The sequence below is a fragment of the Anolis carolinensis genome, chromosome 4, assembly GCF_035594765.1.
Source record: "Anolis carolinensis isolate JA03-04 chromosome 4, rAnoCar3.1.pri, whole genome shotgun sequence".
NCBI classification, from domain to species: Eukaryota; Metazoa; Chordata; class Lepidosauria; order Squamata; family Dactyloidae; genus Anolis; species Anolis carolinensis.
In genome coordinates this window covers 55,547,342-55,565,440 of record NC_085844.1, presented here as the reverse complement: position 1 = coordinate 55,565,440, position 18,099 = coordinate 55,547,342, and the positions used below count along the sequence as shown (strand labels likewise).

Sequence of the window (18,099 nt, the reverse complement as noted above, 5' to 3'; positions counted from 1 at the left end):
AGGAATCAGCCAGGCTTTGAAGCTGAAAGGCTATTCAATGCTAATTAAGGTGGCGAATTGCAACTTTCACAGGCAAAAGTTCCTTTTCCCACCTTGAACATCCCACGGTTACATAAACTCCTCATGCCAAGTTTTCAACAGACCTCACAACTGGGTTGCTATGAGTCTTTCGGGCTGTATGGCCATGTTCCAGAAGCTTTCTCTCCTGACGTTTCGCCCACATCTGTGACAGGCATCCTCAGAAGCTGTGAGACCTCACAACCTCTGAGGATGCCTGCCATAGATGCAGGCGAAACATCAGGAGAGAATGCTTCTGGAACATGGCCACACAGCCTGGAAAACTCGCATCAGCCCTGTGATCCCGGCCATGAACGCCTTCGACAACACGTTCACCTTATTGTTGGCTTCTCTTCCCCTTTCCCCATCCAAACGCCCTACCCCTTAATATATAAATGCACCTATACTTCCCAAGCTAAGGAAGGCAAAGGGACTCTTTGAGAGAGAGAAATGGGGATCTCTTTTTTGCTAAAGGGGTTCGCTTCCTCTTTCCAATCCAAGTGTCCCATTTATTTCTGAATTTGCTCCTTTAAGGGGCTCTTCCAGAAAGAAGGGAGTGGGACATTTGTAAATAAAGGGCTTTGCTTTGTTGACCTCTCTCCCACTCCCTTCTATAGGGGTGTGTGTATGTGTGTGTGTGTTTCTGAAGCTGCGACTTTAAGTCCCTGCTGAGTCCACTGAACGGGGAGAGAGCAGCTTTCCTACAAATCACCATCACTGCCCCGTGTGTGGTTTTTTTTTCTCTCTCCATCTTTGTATTTGCTTCTTTATTTTTCACCTGCCTCGTGGCCATCCACTGGTGTAACTTTGGGGGATGGGGTTTAGGAAAAGTCCTCGTAGGAAACCGGGAGTTCTCTCCACACAAACTCATTCTGTGCAAAATAATCCGGGTTGCCTGCTCGTTCCTTTTCCTGCCCTGGCGCTCCGGCGTCCATGAAGGGACAGACGCCTCCTCCTCCTCTGCTTTGCGCTTTGGAACAAGGGTGTTTATTTATTTACTGACAGATTCAGGGGGGCGCAGGTGACATTCAATACATCAGAAGTTATGAGCAGAGCACGGGAAAACTGCTGGGACCTACATTTTGCTTGATAAAACTTTATTGAATTTCAATTAAGCAGCATGATTAACTATGGGAAAATGCTGGGGAAACGTGTCTTTCTCAGGTCCTGAAAGCTAGGCAACTTCTGCCACTTATGGATGAGATGCTGCATTATCATCAGGCCAAGCCCCCAAATCATGGTGAGACCCAATCTTTTTCATGAAGCCTTTTAAATAATAATAACACAAGCCAACAAAATCAAACTTTGTCATCAGAAAGAATACTTTAAATCAATATTTATGCTGATTTTAAATATGTCTTTATTTTTTTTTCCCCATCGCATCGACTTTTAAAAATATGACGAATGGTACATTACAGCAGACTACTGTAAAGTCTGCAAATTCCACATCATATTCGTGTAACACAAGCCAACAAGTATTTTTCATCTGATATAATTTTATGTCATACTTATAGTTATTTGCGCTGATTTCAGATCAGTGTTTATTTTTTTCTCTATTACGTGTAGCTTTTGCAATGAAGTTAATTGAATAAGTAATGCATTTATTTATTTACCATATTTATATTTATTTACCATATTTATATCCATTTGTATTTATTTACCATATTTGTATCCCGCCTTTCTGTACCCCGAGGGGGACTCAAGGCGGCTTACAAACGGCACTTATACAATGCCTTAGGCATAAAACACAGACATGAAATTTCTAAGCCGAAGAGCCGCCGTTGTCCGTAGACACCTCCAAGGTCATGTGGCCAGCACGACTGCATAGAACGCCGTTACTGATATCAATAGTATCTAATTAACCACAAGCCAACAAGCATTTTTAATCAGATATAATTTTAAGTCATTCTTAACTAAGTTTTTTTTGACTGAATTCAGATCTGTGTTTAATTTTTCTCTACCATGAGTTGTTTTTGTGGTGAGGCTAATCAAATAATGCACTTACGCACTGATATCAATAGTATCTAATTAACCACAAGCCAACAAGTATTTTTCATCAGATATAATTTTAGGTCATTCATATAAAGTTTTTTACGATGAATTCAGATCTGTATTTATTTTTTTTCTTTATCACGTATAGTTTTTGCAATGAGGCTAATTAAATAATTAATGTATTAACCCACTGATAACAATAGCATCTGATAGCACTGAGTAAAGGCATTAATTATTCGATTTGCGTCATTGTAAAAACTATATGTGATAAAGAACAAAACCACCAATCTGCAAAAAAAAACAACTCTATAAGAATGACCTAAAATATATCTGATGAAAAATTCTTGTTGGTTTATGTAATAATAATAATAATAATAATAAGTTTATTTTTATACCCTGCCAACCATCTCCCCGAAGGGACTCAGGGCATCTTACAAGCAGGACCAGGCCCAGAACATACAACAAAATTCACCAACTAAAAACACAATCAAAAACATAATATATAACAATTCAATTAGAACACAATAAAAAAATAACAAAATATACAAACAACATTAAACCTATATCAAATCAGACTCAGCAACCGGGAATACAAATATGGACATGATCAGACTAAGAGAAGGCTGGGCATGGACTTGTCGAAAAAACAGAATGTAGGGCCAGGCGAGAGGTAAAGTGCCAAGTACAAACCTTATAGGTAAACTAGGGCTGGACATTCATTAGCAGGGACTAACCGTCATCAAATACACACTGGAACATCCAGGTTTCCAAATCCCTGCAGAAGGCGGGAAGATTGGGGGCTTTTTACAATATTCAGAGCAGCATAGTAGACTATGGTAAAAATAATATCATTCATTAAAGTGCATGCCCATTTGTTGTATGCTTAGCTTACATTTATTAGACTTATTCATTTCAGGATTAAAATGAGTGCCACTGACTCCAGCTTTGTGCTGTTACAATCATGACTTCTGGAGGAAGAAGCTTTCTGATTTAAGAATTCAACTTGTGTAGAGTTCAGCTTGTTATCCACAACACAAGTAGCCATTTATTCAGATGCACAATGTGGGACAATGGCTCTGTCAATCATAGAGGATAACTTTTTAAAACTCCTGTTTGTGCCATAAAAATAAGGTCTAAAAGAAGAGGTTTTGTCTGGGGCAATGGCTGTTCAGGTAGCAGTGAGGGAATTTCATGCTCTCACATAATGACCCTGTTTATGTATGACAGGAAGCATCTGCTAAGGGTACTCCAAAGCAAAAGGTTGATCGAAGTCTACAACTAGTTTTCTGCATCAGGAAAAACAAACTTCTGGGTTGAAGGAGACATTTTCCAGGCAAAAAAGCCTAACCGGTTACCTAAGTAATTATTGGGACTGTTTTTAATATATTGGCATTGGCAACTAAAATATATTTCCATGTGCCCATTTTTATAAACTATTTATGTCATCATTGTATAATTACCATTCCAAACATTGATATTTTTTCTTCCTACTAAACAGACATTTTATGTTATTTTCCTCTTTTTAAAAATATGCATGTTAAATTAACATTTGGAACATACTTCTTCAAGTCAGTAAAATTGTATCTCTACCAGAAATGGGAGAGCTGTCACTGAAGGTATACAATCACACTTAACAAAATATTGTTTTAGTTTGTTACAAGGAAACAATGTATGTACTGGAAATTATATACAGTGTTCCTGCACTTATCGCGGGGGTTAGGTTCCAGAACCACCCGCAATAAGTGAAAATCCGTGAAGTAGGAAAGCTATATATTTATACATTATTTTAGTAGTTATACACTATTTTAAGTCTTTATCAACCAATCGTGTGTTGATAAATCTCCTCCTTCTCCTCCCGTTGCTGCTTGGGCTCCTTTTCTCTTCTTTCGGCTTCTCCTTCCTCCCTTCCTTAGGCTATAAATTGTAATTGTTTATGATTTATAATATTCTTTTAGAGTTTATTGAAAAACAGTGAAACAGCGAATCCGCAAAAAGCGAACCGCGAAGTAGTGAGGGAACACTGTACCCTGTGTATGCATATCTATTAATGTTTCTCAATCTATAAACTAGCAGGTCTGTTTGACCCAAGTACGTTAAACTCAGACACACTCTGACATTCTTCCAGAAACAAAACTGAGTTTCAGCATGAACTGTGATAAGGAGGATCACTATGTTGGGACTACCTTCAGACTAGCAAAATATTGATCCGAGAGATGAAGAATGCTTGAAGGGTCAGGAGTATTCACACAAGGTGTGCATGGGGAGAGGGAGCATGCAAATCATTAAGAGAAAAGTGCCCTGGCGTATTACATATGGCCTAGGTTCTTACACATGGTCTAATGTTCTTTGCTGAAATTGCATTAAAAAGTTTGAAGTTTTGCATTACAGTTATACACAAATTTAAGGGAATATATATCTGCACTACTTCTGACTAGCTTGGTTAGGAAATGTAATAACAAGAGACAAATACGTTAAGTGACTAGTTCCTCAGTTTTTTTTAAATGTTCTTCCCTCCCTCCAGGAATAAATCTGACTTCAGGAATTGAGGCATTCATCAAAATTTAATATGTTTCTTTAAATGTGCAACAAAAACTGGAAAAGAAGAACAAAACATAAAGCTTTTTATAAGCTTCAGGCAATATCTGTACATGACCTGGATAATCTTACACACACACACAAACTCCCCTCCAGTCCTACAAACATGTAAGAAGTAAAAACTCTTGAAATAATATATTTCACTTGTGATTGATGCATGATTTATACACTGTTGTAAGTCACTTCTCTATTTTCTACCTCTATCAGAGAAAAACGAGTTGCAAAAAGAAAACGCCATATGATGGCACCTCAGATTGAGAGTTGGGCTTCTCCTTCGTGATGTTTGAAAGGATTCACATATTTATATTTATATTTTGGCACTAAAATTATGAGTTCAGCCAAATTAAGAGAGGGGGATGCTCATGATATACAACCTCCAAAGAACTAAGAAATATTGAATACCAGCCCAAGTAAATCCTCAATTTAAAATGTCAGCTGCAAAACATAAATCCCTTTGAGAGGTTTCAAATCATTATGACAAAGTTGCAATCCTGAGCTCCAAACCACTTGGGGAGAAGTATGTAACCCACTGCTCTTACTATAGGTTAGTAAGTCTCAAGCTATTTTTCTCTTTCTTTTAATCTCCTATCTTTTATGAATCTTGCCTGTGTCTATTGTGCCACCACAATTCATTAGAATCATGTTGCTATGTCTCCATGGACGGCAGGAGTGCAAAGTTTACTTATCACAAAATTCGCTGAGATTTTCTTCAACACAGTGTGGTTTTAAAACCCCTGAAGTCATGTGAAATAAGAGACCTGACCTCGAGACACTATAAACTTGGCTGGTCTGGTTGTAGGTTGAAAGGTCAGGCTTGCTGGGGCAACTCCTGAGGCTGTTTCAAACTAATAGTTACATTTGATTTGAACAAGGTTTTGTTAAAATGCCCAAGTTTCATGATTTAAACTGTATTATTGGCATGTCTGGAACACTACTGAGAAGCCGACAGTCTAAATCAGGCAGAAAGCACAGTAAATTAAGACAGCACAAGGAGAAGGTGAACCGGCTGCATAGACAAATGGACACACAAGGGAAACAGGCAATCAATTATTATATTTTGCCATCCTGCTTCATTTTCATACCCCTGTTTGTTTGTTCTGTCTGAAGCTCCTCTTGCTCTGGAGTTTATGTCATGAATTTCCCTTTTTTCTGTCTTTAATTTCTGACAATATGAGCTTTTTTTTTTTACTTAGGTAGTAGTAATTGCATACACAAGTAAAAAAGCTGCCTATGTTCTTGTTGTGTGAGCACAATTGTTAATTTTGCAAGCCGTAGCTTTAGTTATTGTTATTAGGAAATCCTCAATATACGTATCAAAATCATACTACTTAATAAACTACCTCAGAACTAGATTTCACAGCCACTCCTATCAATTAAAACATTAAGAGTTCAAAACTTGTTAAAATCAAGAAGAATGCAAAGGCTTTGATTTTCATATCCTACATCCTGGTTTTTCTCTGTCAGTTAAATGAAAAATCTTAAAAGGAAATCATTTTCTTATTTTGCGTCATTCTTCAACAAAGAAATGAGCTATCTGCTCAGGTTTTATTCTTCGTAGGTGTTGAAAGTTAGACATCCACAAAAACACAAATATTTTTAAAAGATAAGCAGCTAAAGAAATTAAACTGCAATCAATCAACAAGGACCAGATGGTATTCATCGGAGAGTTCTAAAGGAACTAAAAACCAATGTAACTGAGCTGCTAACAAAAATATGTAATTTATCATTGAAAACAGCTACTCTACTAGCAGGCTGGAGACTGGCCAAAGTTGTACCCATCCTTTTAAAAAAGGTGTTAATGATGATCCTGGGAATTAAACTCTGGTGATTCACATGACAAAGTTTTTCTTTGAAAGAGGTAATAAAATAGAATTAAAAGTCTCAGAAAATATGAATGCCCCATATATTCAGATGATGTAATTTCTGCTTATCCTTTTAAGTTAAAGAAGTCAAAATGGAAGAAATTCTACTTTACATTTATAAAAGTGTGTGATGAAGTTTGATAACTCATGTGCTTACAAAGGGGGTTGGAAATCAAAAAGTTAAATACAAAACAATACTGTGAATTTAAACCCTATGTGTGTTTATTTCTGTAGCGTGCTCAGTGAATTACTCCCAAGATCTGGATTAAAATAGTATACCTGCCCCATTGAACATGGCAGGTATATCTGTATTATTTGAAGCAAAACTGCATGTGATAGAGTTGCATGGTCTCAAATACAGAAAGCACACTTGCCAATAAATTTGACTAAATTTGACTCCTGAATCAGGAGTCCTGATATAAATACACATATCACCACGTTAAAACAGTGGATGTGGCTCTTAATGAGACTTGCTGTATTATCACAGGATGTCTATGTCCCACACCACTGGAGAAATTATACTGTTTAGCCGGTATTGCACCACATGACATTCACTGGGAAGTAGCAGCCAACAATGAAAGGCAGTGACATCTCTGGCTCATCCCCTGTACGGATATCATGCCAACAGTTCTAATCAATAAATAGTTTTCTAAGATCTACTGAGACACTTGCAGGAACACCCCAGCAAGCAAGAGTCCAAAAGTGGCAGGCTAAAACCCTGAACCTCAATCAGTGGCCAATGCCGGATGAGAGACTCCCTCCTGGGCACAGAGAACATTGGGTGACTTGGAAGGCACTGAACAGACTGCTCTCTGGCTCCATAAGATGCAGAGCTAACCTTAAGAAATGGGGCCACAAAGTGGAGTCCGTGACATGCAATTGTGGAGAAGAGCAAACAACAATGCAGTCTGAGCCCTATCACAGGCACAATGGAGGACCTTCTTATATGTAGCAACACCAGAAGCACTCCAAGTGGCCCGCTACTGGTCAAAGGACATTTAGTATAATGCCAAGGTTTTAACTTTGTGTTTTTAAATACATTACAACTGTACCCTCGGTCTGCTTCTGACACATATAGATATAGATACCCTGTTTCCCCAAAAATAAGACATCCCCTGAAAATAAAACCTAGTAGAGGTTTTGCTGAATTGCTAAATATAAGGCCTGCCCCAAAAGTAAGACCTAGCAAAGTTTTTGTTTGGAAGCATGCCCATCAAACAGAACACCAGAGTATGCAGGATTGGTAAATGTACGTACCATAGATTGCTGTACATTGAAATAATGGTAGTAACAAGAAATTCTTGATAGGATTCATAGTTTGTCTGGTTATGCTGGTTTGTGATGACAACTACTGTATGGTATATAATAAATGTTCCTTTTTTTTGTTTAACAATAAATATGAATTCTTCATGGAAAAATAAGACATCCCCTGAAAATAAGATTTAGCACATCTTTGGGAGCAAAAATTAATATAAGACACTGTCTTATTTTTGGGGAAACGTGGTATATATACAGAGATCGGGAGGGAGAAAGATCGGGGTGTAAACCTGTCATGAATTCAAACTGATAAATGAGTTCAATCAATACATGCATAGATATTTCATAGCAAGTTTTAAATAACTGTAAAGTTTCATTACGATCCTAGTTAACATATTGCAATTAGAAAACTAAGGCATAACTAAAGTGCTTTACCAGAGGCTAATAAAGGAACAGTGCCAGAGCTATGGGTGATGCTGTGTGTGAATTGTTGTAATAGTGTGCTAGGCTTACTGCGATGAATAACCAATTAATTGGAAAGGGGAGGGGGATGAAATGCCCAAGAGATCAATATCAGAATAGTGTTGGTGTTGCATAACATAATTTAATGACAACTTTGAAAAAATTATTACATGGTATAATATTCAAAACACAAAGGTTAAATCCTATTCTTTCTACAAAACTGTGTTGTAACAGGTTTCTCCGAAGTTAAAATGAATGAAAAGCAATCACTGTGTGGTAAAAGCATGATGTTTTAAAGTGTCCTTGATACAACAGTCTTAATGTATTCTGCCCATTTTACAGAAAAACCTGTTTTAACATAACCATAAAGAAGGACAAGAACAAGCTAAAGCTGATCTGGTGATGATTTGGAAGGGAAAAGTGGTGCCTAGAAGTAGCCTTGACCAACAGAAGGGGTGAACAATATTATGTTAAGACTTTGGGGGTTTATCGTATCTGATGCAGAATTAAGCTGTACTCCTATGTACAATTTCTTGGCAGTAATCTGATCATAGCCAAATGCAGCCTACCAGTCACACACGCACACACACGCACACATGTACGGTGTCTTCCTTCTTTTTTGCTGCCTACCTGACATAGTTTAAAAACTGCCTATCTAGAAAGTGAGGCTATTAAAATTTAGCTCACTTTTGTATAGACGATGTGCCCTCGATATCCACTGGCAATTGATTCCCCTGTGGATACCAAAAGCATCCAAGTCATATCATAGTAAAACGTTGATTTTATATAAAACAGCAAAATTAAGGTTTACTTTTCAGATTTCTGAAACTTACTTTCAAGCCATGGATGATTGAATCTCTGGATATGAAGGACTGATCGTATGTGCTGACTATCAGTGACACTCCAAATTTTGAGTCTGAGTTTATTTCCTAGCCCTACATGGAGATGTCAGGGTTTAAAGAATGGATGAATATAAATAATGTGCTACATAAGTCACAGTATGTCTACACATATGATGATGTATGGATACAAATCAACATGAAGCATAGGAAATGGATGTAGGCATTAAAAAAGAAGGTGTTCAGAGAATGGCATTGATTGTGGTTTTTAAAATTATCCTGTAGCCTAAACAGATCTCCCAAGATTATTCCCTTCTTTTAATATCAGAATATATTGCTTGCATTTGTATTGGTGTGCCTTGCTCAATCTCTTCTACATAAAGAGGGAGACAGCTCACTTGCATATCATCCCTAGAAAGAGTGGCTAATAATAGCATCAATGCAACACAAAGCACAAAAAAGTATAACAGGTAAATTGAGATGCAACATTTTTACGTATGAGCAATTTTCTGGGTTTGAAAAAAGGTGGCTTCTGGACCTCCTGATTAAAGGGTTTGAGATGTCCTATAAGGGTGAATTTTCCACATAAAGAGGGAGACCGCTCACTTGCCTGAGTTGAAGAAGTGAGATGGTGCGATGAATCCAGTATTTAAATACAGATTTACCAACTCAGATCATCAGAAAGTGCCAGGTGCTTACAGATCTTATTTAAGAAGGAAATGGAGGGCATGGAAATTCTTTCTGGAAATTTTAACAATTCCATCCCAAAATTACTTTCAGTTGTATTAATAAAGGCCATCTGGCTGGAGATAATATTGTGCAAACAGGGCAGTAGCAAACAGGGACAGTTTGAAACATTTTTAAAGCAAATCATGAAGTTCTATAACGCCAAATAATTTAGAAATCAGGCTCCATTGATAAACTTCAGTGGACACTCACAGATAAAATTCAGTGGACACTCATGGGGATTTGGTTAACCAGTGAAAATTCATGAGTAAACCATGTTTTCCTAAAAACCTGAAAAATTTCAGGGGGAGGGGGTTGAACCCCTACCCCCCACCCTTGGCTACAGCCCTGAGTGCAAACTGCATTTTTATTTATTTACTGTAGCAGTATTGATTCAAAATTGTTACCTATTGAGGAAACGTAGGCATCACCTTACCATAAGTTGACATGCACGTACAGCAACCAGAGATTTCAGTACATCTGATAAAGAAACATGGCTATTGCTGCATAGAATACTGACATTCTGATCAAAATATTTTTACAAGTATTGGCTGTTGATTTTTCAACTCCCACAAGCCATTTATGCATCTGATATGCCAGCTGCACCCCTTCCTAGAATCAGAAGACCTACTATGGTGCAAGATAGTAGTGGAAGTGCTGACAACCTCAAGGTTGAACTTCTACAATATGCTACTTCTGTATCAAGCTCGGAAACTCCAATTAGTTAAAAACATGGCAGCCAGATTAGTTACAGGTAGATTTAAAGGTAAAGGTTTTCCCCTGACATTAAGTCTAGTCATGTCCGACTCTAGGGAGTGGTGCTCATCTCCATTTCTAAGCCGAAGAACCGGTGTTGTCTGTAGACACCTCCAAGGTCATGTGGCGGGACTTCCTGCCGGAGCAGTACCTAGCGACCAACTCACATTTGTTTTCAAACTGCTAAAATCATTTCATTGATTGCAAGTTAGTTTCCAGGCAATGTACTATGTGTTGGTTATTACCTTTAAAGTCCTACAGGGTTTAGGTCCAGGTTAGGATTGCCTTCTCACATACAATCTGCCCTGTACACTCAGGGTCTCTGGGGGATAGTAACTTCAAGCAGCCAAAATTTACATTTTATTGGTATAAATGGTTTCAATGTATTTTAATCATGTGGATATAGCTTTTAATATATGTGTCCTAATGATTTTATGTTTTTATCCATGTATTTTAACTATGTTGTGGATAAGAGGAGAGGTGGATAAGAAATAACGTGATATATTTGTTTGTTTGTTTATTATATACTATATAATGTATATAATGTAATACTATATAATGTATTTACAATGAGTAGACAACTATTGCTGTAATTGCATTCATTGACTGAATCACTTAAATTGGAAAAGGCAGAGTTCAGAGACATATTTTCCTCATATCTTGGTTTCTACATGAGCCAAATATTTTCTTTGTTTAAAAACTGGGAATTTGGGGATTATGTTTCATAACACATACTCTCTTTGAGTGCCTGTGGCTATGTGCTTTAGGGTGGATAAACAGTCAGGATTTTGAATGTATGGAGGTTCAGTCTTGGTGCAATCAGCAACCATGATTTTGACATTCCATGTATACATTCATGTATATATCCTTGTATAGAAATACTGCAAAGAATGTTTGCATTTTTCAGTCTGCAGGGCTGATCTTTGACGAGTTAGATCATCTTAAGTATATACTAGATGCAAACAGGGAAGCCCGGATTAAGCCATCTGGGTCTTTTTGTATTCAATGTAATGCCATTCGAATTGTATAGAATCTCCCAAGTACATCCCAAAGACTGATGAAATTAGTCCTTGCTGACTTCAAATGGACTGTGTAGCTAGTTTACCAGTATGAAGAAATCCTTCAGATTGCTGGTTGCCAGAACACCTAAATCAAGTGGGAAAGCAAGATGTTCTAAATTGATTAGAGTACTGAGTCTATAGCACCATCAAAATAGTTGTTTATATCCCAGTATTTAAACAGTTTTTTCAAGATTTAGTGAATAGTTCAGTAGTTTGTGATTTCTCACATGCCAGGGAAGTGGCAAAGGTGTTCAGACACTTTGTCTCAAATTGCTAATTAAAACAAATAACCAGCAGTTAGAGCTATAAAATATGTCTGTTTTTCTTTAGCCACTGTGAAAAATGAGAAGCCTGCAATGCAGCCAAAATTTAGTGGAAATGAAGTTAGAGCAGGGTTTCTCAACTTGAGTTCCCAGGAACCCTAGAGTTTCATGAGAAGCCACTAGAGGTTCTACAAAAGATTGTGATTAAAACACAAACTTTTTTGAGCATTATATATAATACTTTTATGTAGGGGTTCTCTGAAATTGTCTCAAGGGTTCGTCCAAGCTAAAAGTTTTGAAAGAAGCTGGTTTAGGGTACTAATCAGTCCAGTGGTCTCTTGGAGTACTCATCCTTAAAGAAATCAAACTTATGAAGATTTTGGAAACAAATGTTACATTTTAGTGCTTATAATCGTGGTCCACAATCTTGGGAAGAAATAAAATTTATAAGAGAACTATTGAAGGTGTCCTAGTCATTTCCAAAGTGGATTTCTATATATCAAAGTAGACAACAAAATAAATAAATAAATAAATAAATAAATAAAGAGACTCAGATTGCAGCCACCAAGCTTCTGACACTGGTAAAAGGTAAAGGTAAAGGTTTTCCCCTGACGTTAAGTTCAGTCGTGACCGACTCTGGGGGTTGGTGCTCATCTCCATTTCTAAGCCGAAGAGCCAGTGTTGTCCGTAGACACCTCCAAGGTCATGTGGCCGGCATGACTGCATGGAGCGCCATTACCTTCCCACTGGAGCAGTACCTATTGATCTACTCACATTTGCATGTTTTCGAACTGCTAGGTTGGCAGGAGCTGGGGCTAACCATGGGCGCTCATTCCGCTCGCGGGATTTGAACCTGGGACCTTTTGGTCCACAAGTTCAGCAGCTCAGCACTTTAACACACTATGCCACCAGATTAGACTAATTTGTTTCATGCTTAGTTGGGATTCACTTTTAAAATCCTTAATGCTCTGAAACCAGAACATTTCTAAATGATCCTTCATAGAAGTATGAAAGCTAGGCACTTGGAACAGTGCCTCCCAAAATTTCAAATACCTTTTAAAAGGACTATAAGCCGATCATTTTAGAGAAGTAGCGAATGCAGTCGAGTTCCAGTAGGCTTTTTCCATTATAAAACTTTCATAGTTGCTGAAGGTAGTAGTACTAGTAGTAGTAATAACAAGAATAATATAAAATTATGTAATTTGCTTTTAGATTGTCATCTAAGTGTTGTTCTTATGATTAGTGAGTTTTACAAAAAGTAAGGCAGGATAATCAACCTCGAATGAATGCTATCACAGAGAAAGTGGTAGGAGTTGTAATTCCTTCAAAGTATTCACTTTCCACATATTTCATATCATTCTTTCCTTTAGCTATCATAAGTCTAGTTTCAAACAGAACTTCTGACGTGTCTAATTAGGCCTGTGAGTAAATCTAAACACATCCTTCTTTTGGAGGAATAATGAAAAATGCGCTCTCCCATCACACCATTGCTTCACCCTTATAGGACATGTAGAATGCTTTAATCGGGAGCTTTAGTTGCCACTCTTTTTCAAATCCAGAAATGGCTTATACTGGAAAATGCTGCACCTCAGTCTACCTATTATATAGGTTCTGTGCTTTGTGTTGCATTGATGCAATTATTAGTCATATTTTCTACAGATGATAGCAATGTTATGTTGTCACCTAGACCAGTGGTTCCCAAACTTATTTGGCCTACCACCCCCTTTCCAGAAAACATATTACTCAGCACCCCCTGGAAATTAATTTTTAAAATTTTTTAATGGCAATTAGACAAAAAGATATATATATATTAATGCATATGGCAAATGCACCTGTGGCCATCACCGCCCCCTTGGATCACTACAGTGCCCACCAGGGGGCGGTAGCACCCACTTTGGCAATCACTGACCTAGACAGATTCTGGCTAGAACCCTCAACTGATTTTTCTGAGGCTATGCTCTGGTCATGAAGGAGGGCGAGAAAATCTACTAGCTCTGAGAAGCCTATATCTTCCAAGCAGTCTTACTTACTTCACAGTCGCCCTTTTCCTCCCGCTGCCACTGCCTGTGCTGGAGTAGTTACAACTGCATACAGCGCCAACAGGATTCCAGCCACTTTTCCCAGAAATGACAGGAACCAGATTTGTGGAAACAGCAGACACTTTATTTGTCAACTGGGATAAAGAGTTATGAGGCTACTTCACAAATAAAACTTGTCATTGGCCTTCTCTCCAGAGCGATACTAGCTTCCAAGCAAACACATAGACTCCATAATTCAATCAATTATTATACTTTCATTCCTGTTTCACAAAGATGTCTCCCTCTAGCGGCTATTGCTGTAGGGCCAATACTAGTTTCCATTTTTACATGCAATACGAACATTGCAATACTAAAAAAATTACTAGAGAATAAGCTGCATGGAGCACAGTTTAATTTATTTCTGAGCAAACGTGTTCAGAACAATCGTGTAAAATGGTAATCCTAGTATGTACCTTGTAGTAAGTTTCTCTTCCCCAGAATTTTTTTATGACAAAGTTTTGTAGAACATACTGGAATATAAATTACATGCACATCACCACATATTAAATATAGGTCAGTTTATACACAGTGGCTGGCATCCTGTTAGTGACATACACATGCAAGGGCAATCATTCACCCTTTAAAAAATAGGTATATTATGCAGACAGCAGGAGAAAGGGAGTTGAGCAACAGGGCCGGCCCTAGGTAATTTTCAAGTGTAAGCGAACAGAATTTTGGCGCCTCCCCCAACCAATCACTGAAAAATAAAAGTGTTGGATAATAAGGAGGGATTAAGGAAAAGCCTATTAAACATCCCATTACATTATGATTTTACAAATTAAGCACCAAAACATCATGTTTTACAACAAACTAGCTGTGCCCGGCCACGCGTTGCTGTGGCGTATGTACAGGGTGGATGGCCATCTGTCAAGAGTGCTTGGATTGTGTCCTGCATGGTAGAAGGGTTGGACTGGATGGCCCTTTGGCGTCTCTCCAAACTCTTGGATTGTATGGTTGTATTATGATTATTATTGTTTTTATTATCTTTATGATTATTATCATTATTATGTAGAAGTTGGATGTCCATGTGTTAGGAGTGTTTGGATTGGTAGAAGGAAGTTGAACTGGATGATCCTTAGGGGTCTCTCCTAACCTTAGGATTCCATGATATTGTTATTATTATTGTTATTGTTATTATTTGCAGGCTGGATGGCCATCTGTTGAGTGTATGATTGTCTGATGGGATTATTGTTATTATTGTGGAGGTATTGCTTAGTTTTTTCCAGTATACCTCACAACCTCTGAGGATGCTTGTCATAGATGTGGGTGAAACGTCAGGAGATAATACTTCTGGATTCTGGTCCTGCAGGCTGGAGAACACACAGCAACCCTCAATCAGAGAAGAGTCAGTAAGAATATAACACAGAGTCAGGTTTGTCCTAAAGGTGGCTTGGATGTTTTCTTCTAGTTGCTCAAAAAGGCTAGGACTGGCTGCTTTGAACCACAGTGTTCTGATAGTCGCAGATGCAACAGTGTTTCAGTAGCACATCTCACAGGTGTGGGTAGGTGGCCTGTGATTGTGTCTGAGGGTGAGTTCTCTGGAGTCTTGCTGAAATGGAGGGGAATTCAGCTGTGTCTCCTGGCAAAGGGCCAGAGAAGGGCTCTGTGCAAGGCTTCTGCTCCTTCAGGGGGAGGCAGGCTCTGCAGGGTGGGCAAGGGAGTATCGAAGGAATGAGAAGCTATCGCTCAGTAGTAGGAACTTGAAATGCAGAGTCATGACTCCTGGAAAGTAGTTATGCAAACATAACAGCAAAGAGAGAACCTATTATCCTGGTTGGAAAGGAAGTGGATTTAGCAAATGGGAACTCTTGATTTAATTCAGTGTACTGGCAAAGTGGAGTAAGATGCATGGCTAACCAGAGGGTTCATTGCGTGAGCAAGGCTGCAGCTACATTGTAGAAGTAATACAGTTTGGCCCCACTTGTAACTGCATGGCTCAATGGTATGGATTCATGGGAGTTGCAGTCTTGCAAGTTCTATAGCCTTTTCTGCCCAAAAAGGTGCTGGTGCAGCATCGAACTGCAGTTGCCATGATTCCATAGGATTGAAGCATGGCAGTTAAAGTGGGGTAGTCTGCCATCCAAGTACTAAGGAGAGCTGACCCTGCCTAGGGTGCTTGTAGGGTATTTGGACGTAATTCCTAAACAAACAGGGAACTTTGTTTGGGGAAACTAGCCAGTGGGGAGACCCTGACACATGTGCATGGCTACTAAAGAATATGTAGCTTTCATTCCCAGATAGATGCGTGCCAACAGAGACAGGAGTATAACTATAGTGGAAATGTTGGATAATAAGGAGGAATTAAGGAGAAGCCTATTAAACATCAAATTACATTATGATTTTACAAATTAAGCACCAAAACATCATGTTTTATAGTCAATCAACAGAAAAAGCAGTTCAATACATGGTAATGTTATGTAGGAATTACTATATTTGCGAATTTAGCACCAAACATTGAACTGGGATATAGGGCAGTGTGGACTCAGATAACCCAGTTCAAAGAAGAAGATATTGTGGGTTATTCGGCTTTGATATTCTGGGTGATATGGCTGTGTGGAAGAGTCCTGAGGGTGCTTAGGAATCCATAGGAATTAAAAGGCCACCGAAAGATAATCTGGCCCCCGGTATTTAAAACACTCTAAAATCAGGACAGTAAATAAAGAACAACACTCTGAAAACAGGGAAAATCCAAACAGGAAACAATCAGGGCCAGCTAACACCTCCCAACCAAGGATGCCCCCAGGGAGGAAGCAGCCAGGCTTTGAACCTGCAAGGCCATTAGATTCTAATCAAGCTGGCCAATTGCAACATTCACACTAGCCTCAAACAGACAAGAGCTCTTTCTCCCACCCTGGACTTTCCACAGATATATAAACCCCACTTACCTAGCTTCCAACAGACCTCACAACCTCTGAGGATGCCTGCCATAGGTGTGGGTTTACCGTCAGGAGAGAAAGCTTCTGGAACATGGCCAGGCAGCCTGGAGACCTGGCCTCGAGGGCGAAGGCCAAGCTGCGGCCACAGAGGCAGGCCAGGCTGCGGAGGCAGGAAGGCCACACCTGGGCGGAGGATGGTGCCTTCAGCAACTGCTTACTTCGCCCAATGGTTGAACCACCCCTGTTGAGCAAACAGCAATGTTGCCCATGTGAATGAACAAAGGGCTTATTGCAACTTGGCCCTTTCATTGGTGTGTGTTGTGTCCCTCTGCTTTTCAGTGGCGGGATTATGAAACATTGGTGTAGCATATCTCCTGAAGCAGATATTTAGGATACGTAGAAGCAATATTGAATTGCAGTAAATTAGTGTAAATCTTCTATATAGATGAATCTTTAGTATTTATGTTTTCTACTTTCCCTACCTATTTGACAGGTTAGGGAAACTTAAAATGGTTGAAAAGCAGAAACCAGTTGGATTTTAGCTTGCAGATACAAGTTTGAATTATAAGAAGAAAAAGAGGCAGTGCATGGTCAAACCATCAGAACAGGGGCGCATTGTACAGAGTTATCAGATCTGACAAAATGTTAGAAAGCAAGGTGTCAAAAGGTGAAATAATCCTGTGTGCAGTTTTAGCTGTTGGATTGTACTTCAGCTATCATAATTCAGTTTTATGTAATTCCTTGATTTCTAGTTTGGCAAGTGTAAGTAAGAAGTTGAAGGGACCCGGCAAAGGAGAGCTGTTGATGCATTCAAGGAAAGTGGAGAAAAAGGACACTTTCTATACCAGTCAGAAGGAGCCAATAGAGATTACAGTGTTGTTTGCCTCAGAAGCCTAATCTACAACAGCTGATAAAGGTTACAGTTGTACTAGGCCAGTGGTTCTCAACCTGGGCCCCCAAGATGTTTTTGGCTTTCAATTCCCAGAAATCTTAATAGCTGGTAAACTGACTGGGATTTCTGGGAGTTGTAGGCCAAAACATCTGGGGACCCCAGGTTGAGAACCACTGTACTAGGCTATCTTGGAAGAGGTGACCGGGAGAGTGAATGGAAAGGGAATGAAAAACAAGTAGAGGGAAGAAAAAGCCAGTGTGCCTTTGCAAGCAAATTGCAAAGCAAGGCTGGAAGACCTTGGGCCCAGCAAATTTTTCTGTCACTATGCCAGAAGCAGCTGCAGGAAGCTTAACAAGATAGCCCAGCCAACAAAGGAGACCCAG

At 38.9% G+C, this 18,099-nt stretch overlaps 1 long non-coding RNA gene across 1 annotated transcript in view; it reads left to right on the top strand.

Annotated features, from left to right (window-relative positions):
* The window catches only part of LOC103278530 (uncharacterized), a 7,770-nt gene extending 2,988 nt beyond the window's left edge, over positions 1-4,782 (top strand). Inside the window, exons 2-4 of the long non-coding RNA XR_010006012.1 lie at positions 1,222-1,297; positions 4,175-4,300; positions 4,571-4,782. This is a non-coding gene — a long non-coding RNA (uncharacterized LOC103278530). The remainder of the gene's footprint in view (positions 1-1,221; positions 1,298-4,174; positions 4,301-4,570) is intronic.
* The last annotated feature ends 13,317 nt before the right edge of the window (positions 4,783-18,099 follow it).